We start from the raw sequence: 14,746 nt of genomic DNA on the forward strand, positions 1-14,746 counted from the left end.
AATTACATATCACTTCATATGTTAGCTGTATTTTATTAACTCTCCCTCCACAGTTCGGACGAGCACTCGACACACTTTTGTAAAATCGGCAACCCTCGAAAACCGTGAAAAAGTCTGATTGAAACAGATTATTTCATGCCTGCACATGCTGACGCTCGTTACGACTGCATTACTGTGACAGACGCCAAATGAACGTGTCCCATTAGGCGGCGCTTCAGTCTTACAGCGGCAGGTAGAGCTGCTCATTTCATCTGTTCCTCAACGTCAAAGTGGCAGATAGCGAGAGGGAAAAAGGTGAAGGTATCAGATGGAAAGGATCTGTCATTTATATTTGTTCATTGTATTTACTCTCTCTGCACTCGTGTCAGGCTTCGGCCATTATGGAGTAAGATAATGGAGACTGAATATTTTGCTCACAGATGCCTGAAGCTTCAAGTAGAAAAAAATTAATATTAAATGAAGAAACACATAAATAATCACTCACACTCTGTGTTTACAACAAGAGAAACACAGTTTCCATTAACCTGCGATAGGACACTCACTGAAATGATATGTTTAGTATATTTAGGACCTTTGCTCTCTTTTGAGTCATAAGTAGAAGTAAAAGTAAAATCACTCATCAAAAAGTCTGCTTGAGTAAAAGTAAAAAAGTAGTTCATTTAAAAGTTACTTTCAGTCAAAGTTATTGGAGTTATTACAGCTTGACGGAAGCTCGCTCCTCCAGGGGCATCAAGTCCTAAATCCAATCCCAGTGGGTTTAAATCAAGATTTGCTTCACATAATATTTACCATCTTTCAGGAAGTAGAAGATCCTCTGAGGCTGAATTAACAATTCTACAAATGTTTCCTCAGTGGTGTTAAAGACTCGTCGCCACGCTTGTTAAAGCCTGATTGCAGTTGTTGTCATTGAGGATGGAACAACCGGCTATTAGGTTTAGAGGGCAATCACTTTCCCACATCAGCCCAGGAAGGCTCAGGTGTCTTTCTTCCCTTTTTAAATGCAATCATTGAAAAACAACTGCATTTTGAATTTACAGCAGAAAGTCTCTTTTAAAACCTGTAAATAAATTTATTTATCTCGCTGAATCCTTCTGGCTGTTTGAGTTTTGGTGACTTTATATCCTGTTTAAGCTTTTTTTTTTTTCCTTCATGTTAAATCCTTGGTTTTGTGCTTTTGGAGAAGTGCTTCATTCTGAAATGAGTCATTTAAACAGACTGATTGTAATCAGAAGGAATATTTACAGAGATGGAGACTTCCACATTGAGTCTTCCAGCATCCAACATACTCGTTAACGTAAAGCATCAGTCTGACTTGATTCATTTGTTGCACAGTGGCAACAATCAGCAGCGCTTCACCGAACCTGCGGAGATCATAAAATCTGCCGTCAAAGAGACACAACGCTGCGTGTGTTAAGACAACGCTCGGAGTGTACGGATGAGAAAACGCTTCCTTTCTCACCCAGAGGGCCACAATTAAACCCCGGACAAGCTGACATAGAAGTCAATAGTCCTAAAGAGATTCTGGAATGCATGTGTGGTTTCTGTTCGGGTTAACGTGAGCCCCAGAACCAGCTCTGCTCTGACAGCTCTGCATTTATCAAAGTGGGAATTGATCTTGTTTCTTTCTAAAGAAGGTTCCAGGTTTTCCTTTCATGGCTTGCAGCCTTGAAACAAATAGTTTTCCCTGCTCCTGTGCTAAGTATAGTTTCTGAGCCTGTTCTCTGTGCTGCTGTTCAACTGCACTATATTAGAAAATCAAAAGCATTTATTTTATTTATCTGTAACGTGTTATATATTTTGTCCACCTGCTTTTGCATCAATGAAAGATCAGCCAGCACTGCAAGACCTCCATGAAAAAAAAATAAAAAATTACTGGTCTATTTTCATCTTTTCTTGAATAGGTGTGCAGCAGGTCAGTTCATTTCCCAATTACACAACCTGCTGTCTCACCGTGCACACACGGCTCCTTTTATTTCTAGGAATTCCAGATATCTGAGTGACGTCCCTCCTGAACAGCGGGGGTGGATGGTAATTCTGTCTGTGCTGCTTTCAAAAATAATAAAAGGAAAAAGCTGGTAATGAAATCCAAACGCAGCAGCAGTGACTCTGTCCTGAAGACGCCGTCTCACTTCCTGTGGGTAAATCTGCAGACCTCACAGTGAACCACTTTATTCCACACTGTTTTCGTTGGAAATCACTGTCCTCAGTGAACCAGTCACAACACAGAGGAACCGTGACAATAATGCACCGTGCGGCTTCGGATTATCTCAACATGTTTTAATATTGACAGCATTCATCCATAATGCTGTTTGTCTTTTCGGCTGATTTACCGAACGTTGCTGGAGCTGAGCCGGGCTTTGAAAAGTAACATGGACAGTTTGCAAGTTAATCTGAGAGAGAAGGAAAAGTGTATACACTAATTTGGTCCATTTAGACATGCTAATTCACTTTCAATGTTTTTTTTCAGCCATTATTTCTGCCCTTTCAACCCAGAGTGGTAGGTAAGGCTGCTTTACATCAAACTACCTGTCTTTTCCTGTTGCCATCCTTTAAAACCTCTCACGCTGTAAAGCTATTTTGACAGCGATGTGAGACGAGATGGAAGCATTTTATAAGCAATGATGCTGAAGTGCCTTTAAAAACACCCACATGAGTTTAAAGGGAATAATATAAACTGAACTGAATACATTTCCAAGGTTATAGGCTAAAAAAAAAAAAAAAAATCAAGAATTTTAAGTAATCTTTCAAAACACATATTAATCTAGAGCTTCATTTTATGATTGTCAAACTATCATCCCTGCTTTTATTCAATCTTCTTTACATTATCATAACGGTACTCTGACTGGTGGATGTCAGAAGTCCTTAAATCAGGCAAGAAGTCATCTTGAATGCAATATTTTTATCACTTTAAAAAAGGAGAAAATAGATTTTACATTATACTATTTAAGTGCTCATAGGGGGATCTTGTGTGGGACCTGGGTTTGAGTCCCGGTTATAGAAACAGTTAAAAAACAGGTGGTGTAAAAATCACATCTGGAGTCATCACAAGTGACTTGCTGTGGCAAAACCTGAGAAAACAAATGTTGAAAAGATCATTTCTTTTAAATTCTCCAGAATTTTTATTGCAGCCATGCAGTGTGTCTTTGAATGAAAGACTTTAATCAAGGCAGAATCACTCAGAACGATCTCAGAGCTCGAGAGAAGCTACAGATACGCCTCGCCTTTTGAGCCGCTACCTGTCCTAACCCTAACACCGTTTCTTCAAAAGCCATTTTATCATGTGTGAGAGAGATTAAGGAGTGTATTAGAAAGTGAGCGATTCTTTGATTAAAAAAAACATGGCTCAACGACACAAATGTAAAGAGTTTAAAATTCCATTACGTGCACCACCAACAGGCACAAGCTAAACATTAGACTGTTGAGGAAGATGACAATATAATCTGCACTTAAATTAATTCACATATTCCCTAAAGCCCTGATTTGCACATTTAAATTCCTTCTTTTCCATGGCAACAGCAGCCAAGGCCTCGGCGTGTTGTGCTATTTAGAGCCGTCTGCCTCACTCAAATGACCCTCAGAAATAAGCAGATCTGCAGACTATAGGATAAGCTCACACAATCACTTTTTTAGAATATTACTTATAGGTGAAGAATGGATAGTTTTTTAAAAAGCTATAATAATATTAAGAGTTTGCTTCACAGTTTTCACCCTTCAACTCAGTACACTCCACTGAGCAAACCCAGCATCACATCTGAGAATAAACTGAATTTTAGAGAAGAAATAGAAATAGAAATAGAGCTTCTCACTATCAGGTCACTCTGAAACAACATCAAGCTTTTCTGAATTCTCTTTTTAAAGTTAATCATATTCTGTGTGATCTAATATTCTATTCTACCTCCACCGCTGGTTGCTTCATTCAGATTTTTTTTTTAATTCAATATGTGTTTAGTTCAGTTGTTTTGGTTGCGGAGCAGGTTCCACCCATCAGTCATCTCCTCTCGTGCCGGGATTTAGGAGGTAATATCTGAGAGGGAAGCAGAGCAGACGTCCCCGGCGTCCCCCTCCGTGTCCTCCAGCTCCTCTCTGGGGATGTGAAGCTGGTCTCAGCTGGTCTCAGACCGGCCCGCAGGCAGAGCGTCTCCACTGGGACCTGGGACTTGGGTCCTGGGTCCACCTCTTGGCCTTTTCCCAGTTGGGTGCGAAGTCAAATGGAGTCGACCAACTTCACTCTGCTTCCAGCCTCTGCCGGAGGGTTCAGCTCTTCACTAGATCCAGAGGAATTAAACCTGCCTCCCTGCTGGGAAAAGTCGTTTCAGTAACTTGCATCCAGAATGTGGTTCTTTCATTCATGAACCAAGTTCATGAGCAGAGGCCAGAGTGCAGATGATCACCTGGCAATGGAGAATTTTACAGATTCGTTACTAGAAATGGTTGCTTGAAGCTCTGATCCTCTTCCCATCATTTTTGACATTCAACACCATGAGATGCTTGAACGGCTCCACCTGAAGAACGATCTGAGGAGGGCATGCCATCATTTCCCATGAGGGAACCATATAGCTTGTTTTAAAAAGTGTGTTATTAATACAGTAAATCATTGTATTTCTTAGGAAAGTGGTGGTCCAGAGGTTAGACGGTGAGAACCTGAATCCCTCAAATCCCACTGTGTTGTCAGGAAGGCATCCAGCGTAAAACCTCTGCCAAGTCAAATATGTAAATCATGATCGTCACCAAAATGTACGTTGTCTTCTTTTTCCATTTCTAAGATGTGAACTTTCATAAGACGCTGCTTATTTGTTATTGACTTTGCCAGAATCTTAAAAAAAATCCCTAGAGATTGCAGCACCGCTCATGGTGACTCCAAATCCTGGGCTTACGTCTTTATCAGGATAAGTCCGGGTATAGGACATGGCGGGGGACGATGGGCGGCCCTCTGTTTTCACTGGCAGCGTAAAGCCTGGCCTTGAGGGGTTGTTGTTGATTCCAGAAGTGACAGGCATGAAAGAAGGGATTTAGATGTTGACCCAAACATCTCTCCACCTGGTTGTGAAGCTTGTAAGTAAGGCCCAGGATCAAACTGTCCCACGGCTTCACATTCTTCTGCAGAGCCGGCGGCACGGCTCCCAGTCCGTCAGAGTCGCAGCCACAAGTTCAGCTGTGACACTCTTGCTCTTTCTGCGACTCATCCCCTCCCGCTATGCTTCCTGTGTGGTTCAATGGTGCCGCTGCTGATGGGATAAATAGTTCAAATGCTGCACAAACACACAGACACACACACACACACACACACACACACACACACACACCATTAAATCCCCCCCAGCGGCTACCTCAGCAGAAAAACTTCAAACGCCGGTCAAGAGCAAGTGGGTCACTGCTTGGCCAAATCATGGCTGCAATTAGGCAAAAACAATGGCTGCTGGCTGAGGCCACCAGTGGCTTAAGGAGACATTCCCACCCACTCGGCGGCGTTATCTCTCCCACTACAGACATGCGTGCATCGCCTGGAGCCTCGCAGAAGTCACACAGTTGGCATGGACTTTCTGGTTTAATTACAGCTCTTCAGAGTAATGCTGCACATTACCTTAATTTTCCCTCATTATTGGTTGTCATAAAGCATCCCCTGGCTCCCCCCACTTCCCATACTTTCAGTTTGTTGATTTTTACCAGTCAAACGTGTGGCACAATGGCTTGTAAGTAATGACGTGAGATGATAGCCGCAGGCTATCTGCTGAATTAAAGGGAGTTGGCGGGGCCGTGGCTGAGGCACCTTGACAGCCCAGCAGTGTGCATTAGCAAGAATATCTTCTCTCTATTCCCACTTGATGATGGGAAACTCAGTTACAGGAAGGATGGACCCTCTTTTTAAAATCTCATGCCGGAAAAAGTAACAGTTGAGAGTTAACGCAGCTCTGAACGCAGAGTCGAGGAAAGGCAAGTCTCTGACTGGCGTGTTAGGCCTCTGACCGGCGAGCTGACAGCGCTGCATGTGACTCTTCACACTTCTTTTATTGTCTCCTTCAGCCTGGATATGTGAGTGATAGCAGGATCACAAGGAAAAAAAGGTTTTCCACTAAACTCTGGATTTCAGCTGTCTGTCAAGCTCTAATTGATACAATCTGCAATCTGCAGTGAAGAGTTTCCTTCTAGCAGCAATAAGCTGGAAATGTTGCATTTCTCTTGAAATAATTTATATTAGGAAGTGAAGAAAACAACAAAGATTTATATTTTTAAAAATACAACAAAAACTGATTCTTTTTTTTTAGAGGATCTTTATTTTTCATTTAACTCCAGCCTCCATTCTCTATTCTCCCTTCTTCCTCGGCATTCACATGGCTGACTAAAAGGGCTTCTCCAGCTTAAGCTTCGTCTTCAAGGGGTCTGTAAAAAGATGTCAAAATATCATCTGCAGCAGGAAGTGTGTAAAGCTGGCTGTGCAGGCGCTCTGTCAGCTCCTGAGACAGCACAGTCGCTCTGCCGACTCCCCCCTTTTCATCTCATTCCAGGAACAGGCGAAGCCTCCGCTGACAAGTGAGTAAGTAAATAAGCCAATTGCTTTTCAGGTTGGGAGGCGAGGGGCAACTAGCAGAGGGGTTTACGTAAACGGCGCACCGCGAAAGACGCAGGAAAAATATTTACTGTCGCTACGGCGCTGCGGCGAGGAGGACGGAGCACCGAGACGCACTGTAGCAGGGCCTGAGGCAACAGTGTGTCCTCCAGGGATCGGCCGGGCTCGGCCCTGTTGACATGAAGATATAATATGTATCCTGGGGAGGATCAGACGAGCAAGCAAATGTGCTTCCCCCAACAAGGCTTCGGCATAAATTCAAATAAACATGTTTGAATGCATGAATTCCACCCGGACTCCCGTCGCACTGAGGCGATCATGTGCCGGCAGAGCAGAGGAAACAGGATAACAGCGAAAAGATGAAGCAGGGGAAGTGCTAAAAGTGAGTCTCCACCCAGAAGAAATTCAGTAAAAATAGAAGCGGAGTTCAGTCGGTGTGCAGAAGTGAAGACAGAGGCAGAGCAGCCTGGAGTCAGCCAGTCTGAATTACCTGGAGAAGCTGCTTTATCTGCACCTGTGGTGTCCTCCAGGCAGCAGGAGGCAGAGGGACGCCGCCGAGCTGAACGCCACCAGCGCTTCTCAACAATTAAAGACTCAATGCAAGCTGAAGGTGAAGACATGACAGGAGGAAGAGAGGACAGAAGCAGGGCCCGGTTAAACAGCTGACAGGACAGAAAACTCAAGCTAGGTTTACACTTGAATGATTCTGTGGCACGCATTGGCACGAATCCAGTCGCAAACCGCTCGTAAAGTGGCGTGAAGTGTGCGTAAACCCGTCGGGACGAGGATTTTGAAATGTTCAAAATTTTGGGCACAACAAAATATTGTGAGCGGTCCGTGAACTATGCACCAACTGTCCGTGAACGCCTCGTGAACGCGTGGGGACAATGCGGGAGGATGCGTGCCAGTCGTGGCGTGGCACGCACTGCAACGAATAGTTCACCAACAGCCTAAGCCGAACTGCGCAACCACGTCGTGCCAATGCTGGAAGCACGTAAACTATGCGCAAACTATGCGTGAATGCGTCGTGCCAGTCCGTGACACTGACGGGCGCGCATTCGTGCGCATTCGTGAACTATGCGTGAACTGGTCGTGAACGGTGCGGGAGCCTGCCGGTTCGGTGACTCCAGACTGGCACGCCTTCCCACGAAGGACATCGTGGCAAAAAGTCGTGCAAGTGTAAACCCGGCTTCAGAGAGAGGCAGCGAGGACGAGGACTGACCACGAAGAACAATGTGAAAACAAAGGGTTACACTGCCCGCCCCTCCACGCCCCCAACCCTCTCACTCACACACACACAGACACACACACACACTAGCTGTACAGCTGAATTATTCTCACGGCAGGAGGCAGGAAAATCCATATCCCGCTCACAGTGATGAAAGTCACTTCAGCAGCGAACCAGGCGTCAAATAAGGAAGCTTGAAACCCAAGAGCAGCAGAGCCGCCACCCCGATGCTCTGAAAGTTCATAAACTGTTCACACCAACAAACGTTTCGCTCTCGCTCATATTCAAGACCTCTGTGCATAGTTCCATTTGAATCCTGACTTCAGCTTGACTTGTTTGTCTTGGAAAAGGTTTTTCCTCTATTCAAGTGGACTTATCGGTCCATGCTGATCCCCGCCGATGCTCTTTGACGCTATTCGCGGGGACAAAAGCGTCTCCAGAGCTGAGAGATAACGGCTGATATTTTCAATATGGCCCCGGACGGTGATAGCCTCACGCCGTTCCTCCTTGGACTGTCTAATCACTTGTTATCCTGACACTTCAATGAACTCGGAGATGATACCACTCCTCAGTATTCACTGATGATCAGCCCTTATTCAAAGCAACGGGTCGTCCAATTAAAGAGAACCTCGCCAAGGTCACCCACACCTGTACATACAGAATGAGGACCAGCGCGTCTCGAAGCACGCCGTGTCAGTTCCTTTGTGAGATTTACAAAAGAGCAACACAAAACTTCAAAGTTATTTTGATATTGGAAACCCGACTAGAATAGTAATTTCAATGACGCGCAAACCCTTTGATGTTTTGCTTTTTATTTATTTATTTTCCAGTGTAATGAAAGATATTCCACGGGCACCATTCAAGAACGCCCCTGCGGTGCTGATTTCCTTTCCTCAAGAAAAAAAAGAAGAAAAAAAAAATCTGACAGCTACAGGACAAGCCCCAACCGTCATCTTTTCTAATACATATGGAAATCAAGCCCAGAAAGAGAGACGCAAATGGTAGTTAAGGGGTAAGTGCCAATAGCCCCGTGGCGCGTGAAGCAGGCAGCCCCGCTCGGTGAAATATTAATGCTTTTTCAATCCATTAAAACAATGCCAGCTTCAACACACATGCCCGTGGCTTTTTTCATCCTAATTGTATGGAGGAGACATACAGTGCACTATGTTGTAAATTTAACAAGAAAACACTTCGTAAACAGGAAGCTCTTCCTTTGTGAACTCATGAACATCAGCAGTTCGGCCACTACAAAGCAATTCTGTGCCAAAAGAAAAATAAATTTGGATGCCACAGTCAGTGATATCCGGAGAACGTTGTCCGGCATGCCTACTGCAAACAAACAAACAACCAAAAACAATTCTTTTTTTTTTTCAAAACTCTGGTGATTCGTTCAACACAATAATGAAAAGTTCAAGACAGAGGAGGCTGATAAGCAGCCAGACGCTTTACCACACGGATAGAATGTTGGCATGTTCTTGCATGGTTCTCAGGTTTGCTCAACGTTGTCCAAGAACATGAATTTGAATGCAAGTTGCCTCTTTGATCTGAATGTGAGCACGTAAGACTTCCTCCTGTCACTGCTGCAGCGTGACGGACCGGCAGGCCCGACATGGAGTCGCCTTCACCACTGGAGGGACGGAGAGACGGATGGACAGAAGACAGAGCGCCTGACTAAATCTATCCAGGACTTGTTACAGTGTTTCACACTAATGATTCAGCTGTGAACGGCTGTTAGTATTTACCGGCAATGTATTGCATTTACAGGCTTTCAGCTTGAACAGGAATAATTTGATAATACAGCTGATTTTATTAAGCAGGGGTCTTCTTCCAGTCAAATCAAAGTCAAGTCGCAGTTTGTTCAAGAAGAAGGAAACCAAGATGCTCGTCATTGTGTGAAATGCTGAAACTGTGATCGTCAACTGAAACTGCTGTAACATTGATCGATAAACTTGTATTTCAAAATGATGCTTTCAAAACACAGCGTCATGTAGGAGACACAAGGACTTTGGTAAAAGAAGCTTTCCAACAGAACAATGTGAGGAAAAAAACAAACAAACAAGTGGCACAAAGGAATAAGGTGTGAAACATTCCTGCAAGAGCCACTCGCATTGCAGAGCTGCTGTAAAGAGGAAGCACAGCAGCATTATATCGACACAACCGGTGGAAGATGCAGCTGATCTCAAGGTGATCAGGAAAAAAAAAACAACAACAGAGACTGAGAGAGCCAAAAAGGAGGCGCAATCCAAGAGGAACATCGACAACAGGCATTACCTGACAATTCAACCATACTACAATTGTGCAGACAGCGTCCTCCACACAGATGAAATTGCCCAATATAGGCTTTAATATATCAAACCATTGCACTTCCCTCTTTTTGTAAACAGCCACAGAGGGCACAGGACCGGATTGCTGCAGCTAAAACTATACTTTGAACTGGGGATTTCAATTGCACTCATCAGGAGAGTTGTATGAAAGCCGCTCTGGCCTCCGTCTGACATGTTGCTGAGAATAGTTGTGAGGAAGAAACAAAACAAAGAGATGAAAACGATTCATTGAAACAGAATCAAAGTGAAGAGTGTTTTGCAGGACTTGGAGTCCTGACAATGACAAGGAGTCACAACGGAGAAAATAACAAGACAAACTCACTACATGGCCTCATAATCAAGAGCTTGTGAAGACAAAGACAGCATTATTCCTACCCAATCTTATTAAAGAGGGAAGAAGGCAGGGGACCGGGACACATTTGTATCTACAGATTCAATCTGCACTGCTTTTCTGGGGCAACATTGGATTATTACTTTGATTGCAACAATTATCGGTAATGACCGGCCTTCACCTGCCAGGCATTTTGACTGTCGGTGCAATTTTCTGCACCCTATTTGAAGACGGTGCTCAGATGCCGCCAGATTCACTTATTTTCTATCTTTTTCTCCCACCAGCAGTGCTTGGCAAGGTCAGTCCTGAGGGGAAATAAACCATGTTGTATCCACATGACCAATATTAGTTCAACAGGTCTGAGACTAGACTTGTCTGTTATCTGTTCAAATACACGCCTGTCCCTTTCTCATGCACATCAGCAAATACCCCAGGCCCCAGAAGAGCATAAAATCCATGAATCCAGACACGTATATACCCTATTTACTCTCATTCATTACAGAAGCGCCCACAGGGCTTATCCTCCCGCCGATTTGTCTCCTTTGTGTCAGGGCCGCGGGCTTTTTTCCCTCCCGCTCAGCACATGTGCTACCTGCCGAGGTCCACAGGTCCAAACAAGAAGCTCCGGCAATGAAAATAAACAATCAGCAGACTGGGCAAGGCCGCAGCTAAGACTGCACCGACTGCTGATGACCGCAGTAACTCCTCATGATTTGCAGACATGCCTCTTTAAAAAAAAAAAGACCCTGTCGTCTTGTTGTGCATTGTTATTGTGCAAAACACTTCCAGGTTTAAGACTGAACCGGGTCTCGTGGAGGGCACACGCTATTAAATATGCACGAATGCCATTACCGTCAAAGAATATTTATTTGTGCAAGATCAATTTCTTGCACACCCACACAGCAGCTCTAATGGGGCTAAAGATATACAAATATATATATATATATATATATATATATATATATATATATATATATATCTGCCGGCACGTCATGTTACCTGTTGACAGCACCTTGATTTGTCTTTAATAAGTGAATACTGCGCAGGATATTTATGGGCTCATTTCAGAAATCATTCCTCTTGACATCAGGATCTGTATGTGAGTGAATAAACAGCATTCAGGTGCCAGGTGATGTAGAGGTGTACAGGTTCGGCCTCCCTGTGTGGAGATCATGCCATGTCTGTGTGTGTGTGTGTGTGTGTTCTTTATCTCCAGCTGTCTGCAGGTGTCAGCGTGAGCGTCGGTCCTGTGATGGACTGTCAGCTGGGATCGGCTCCAGCGCCCCGTCATCCTCGCTCGGGCGGTGGAGAAGATGGATCTCTCTCAATCCAAAGACATGTATGTTAGGTGATGTTAGCTGTTGTGAAGCGGTGACTCTGAAGTGATTGATGGTCTTCTCTACGTTGACCCTGTGCCGGACTGGCCAGCGCTTCAAGGTGCACTCTACCTTTAGTTCATTTTCAGATGGAATCGGCTCCCAGATGTGACGATAAGGGGACAGAAGACTGATGTGTTGACGGACAGAAGAAGCTGTAATTTGAAAAACATTTCCCTTTTCCCAGACTCTGAAAACATGCCGTGTTTGATAATTCTGGGTCTGCTCTGAAAAAGATTTCCACTCCAGCTGAAGATCAATATGTCTTCAGAGAAATACAAAGTCAAACCCGGAATTACTACATGTCCCAGAGCTCAACGTTATTAAGTGTCACATTCAGAATTTAATTTACGATACCATTCTTTCAGGCCAATGTGGAAACTTTTATTTTCTTGCAGCGAGACAGAAAATGTCAAGACCATAAATACCCCAATAAAACAAATGAGCAAACAGGCGGAGCAATCGGCTCAACGGCAGCGCGTCCTGCCGTTACAGTGCGGAGCGTGCTTCCAGCATCGCTCAGTCACACCGACGTCCTGGACAGTTGCAGGAGATAAAACTCTGCTTTCTGTAGCAGCACAATCTCTGGTGCTCAGGAAAATGAGCACTTAGGCACACCGAGGCAAACAGTCACTGGAAATATTTCATCTCCTCTCAGCACCGAAAATGTCAAAATCTGAATGATTAGATGCAAATAGGTGCATGCATTTTAAAACCTCATTCATTGAGAATAAATAAAGGTGCAATACCAACTGCTATTTAATTCTAATTGAAATTCACCTACATTCCATCCTTAACTGCCACCACTGGATTAACCTTTCGCCGTATCCCCACTCTCTGCAGTTTGTCTCTCCTGGCAGCCAAACGATTAGCCACGAGCTAATCTCGATCTCTGGAATAAAACTAAACTCCACTCTGAAGCGTATGCATTCCATTCAGACTGCAATCAGCAGGTCACGGACCTGCTGAGATAAAGTTTGCATTTTAGGAGTGGAAATGGCCGCGGAGGAGCAGCGGTTCATGCCGGGGCCTCTCTGTGGAGAACTGCATGTTCATTGGCACAGGAACGCATCACCAACGTCTACCTGAACCGAGTCGTTTCCGTGTCACATACATGGAACAGAGTGACCGTGTGTTTCTGCTCCAAACCTGCTGATCCTCGGGGTGTTACTGTGTCAGAGGTTTTTCCTGAAGGAGCTGCAGCTACAGATGTGAAGCCACACCTGTAAGGCCGAGCAGTGATGGTGAAGACTTGACAATCGACTCTCTTTGTTGGACCTTTTGCTGCTTTTTTCCATTGTTACTGCGTCGGGCTTTCAGGTGGGGAATAATGGGTATAGAAGATGGATGAATGGAGCAATAAGTCACAGTGTAACTTCAACAATTGCCATTGTTGACCTGGGAACCGGGGGAACGGCTGTAGACTTGTCTTGGTTGGTGACTAAACCATGGTGGAAATGAGGTTTTTAAAACCTGTTGGAAGGTCGGAGCAGCTTCACGGAGCCGCTGAGCTGCTTTAATCACCGTTTGTCAAATGAGGATCAGTTCACCTTGGAGGCCAGGGACTGCCGATTGAATCTAATTCACACACGTCACAATGGGCAGGATTAAAGCGTCCATCCATCTTTGATATTTGCTTTATTCAAGTGAGAGTCTTGTGGAGCAGACAGCTGATGGGAGCTAAAGGTCATCCCGGTCACTCCATGGTATCTGGAGCAGGACGCGTCTCCTCTGGGATCACATTAGCATATAATCAGCGAGTGCCTTCCAGATAGTGAATATTAATTACTAAAGACAAAGTACTATTTTGATGGGCTCGTTTCATTACTTACAACTGTGTTTTCCACTTTATTTGCATCTGTCTTATATTTACTGACAAGCTCAAGATCCATGTAGATCAAAATCTAACCAGTCAGCATCACATCTTCACTGTTAACCATCTGTCTTTCAATGAAGCGACACACACTGCTGTTGAGCCACAAATCCAATCCAATCATGTCCTCAGCCAGTGCTTCTCTAACGCGTGTGAAATCAATTATAAACGCCTAACTAGGAATGTGAAATCAGATCAATGGAGATTGGAAACATGACTGAGCGCAGACATATCGAGGGACTTTATTTCATTAACAGTTTGAATCACTGAGGATGTGAATAATGGCAACACTGGAGGATTAATGCTGGAAGGCTGGGTCGGTTTGGCGAAAGAGCCTCCGTGTCCTGATCTGTGACGGCAGGAAGGGGCCGAGGCGTTACCGGATCCCTCCACTCCTCCTGCGCTCAGACGCATTTCACACAGATGCAACGCAACGTTCAGAAAGTCCCAGCAGAGCACACGCATACCTGCAGCGACCAAAACACGGAGACACACCAGGGAGATTACAGCAAACCTCAAATCAATGCTGGCAAGCATGTCCTTAGCTTACCGTTTAAAGACGGGTGTAATCCATCCCAGCCCTCCACGGCCAGCAGACGCAGCGCCCGGCAGAAGAGAGATGTTATCTGAAGAGAAATGAGGCTCAGCACCTCCATGAGGTTCTGCTTTAAACGACGCCAAAGTCAGGAAACCTGCTGCAGACGGAGGGCATTGTGAGCCCAAGTAATGCTCAAAGCTGAGGAAAAGTATTCATTTCTGTTCCAGTTGAATCAGATTCTGTTGGTCTAAGAGGATTTTGTGTCTTAAGAACTTCAGTGCATGATGAACATTCAGTCCCGTGATCCTGTGAGGCTGCTCTCATATTTATCCCTCGTGTAAAGTCTGCTCAGTGGCATCTCCACCGAGTTCAGAGGAAAACTCCACACAGCGGTGACTCCCTGGACTCACCTCCTCAGGCATTAAGAACAACCAGCAGTGCTGGAGGTCCACAGAGGCCCCGTAACGAGGTCTGAGTGTCTTCACATGGAGGGACAGAGCCTTCCGAAACA

Source organism: Salarias fasciatus, chromosome 14 (assembly GCF_902148845.1).
Source record: "Salarias fasciatus chromosome 14, fSalaFa1.1, whole genome shotgun sequence".
NCBI lineage: Eukaryota > Metazoa > Chordata > Actinopteri > Blenniiformes > Blenniidae > Salarias > Salarias fasciatus.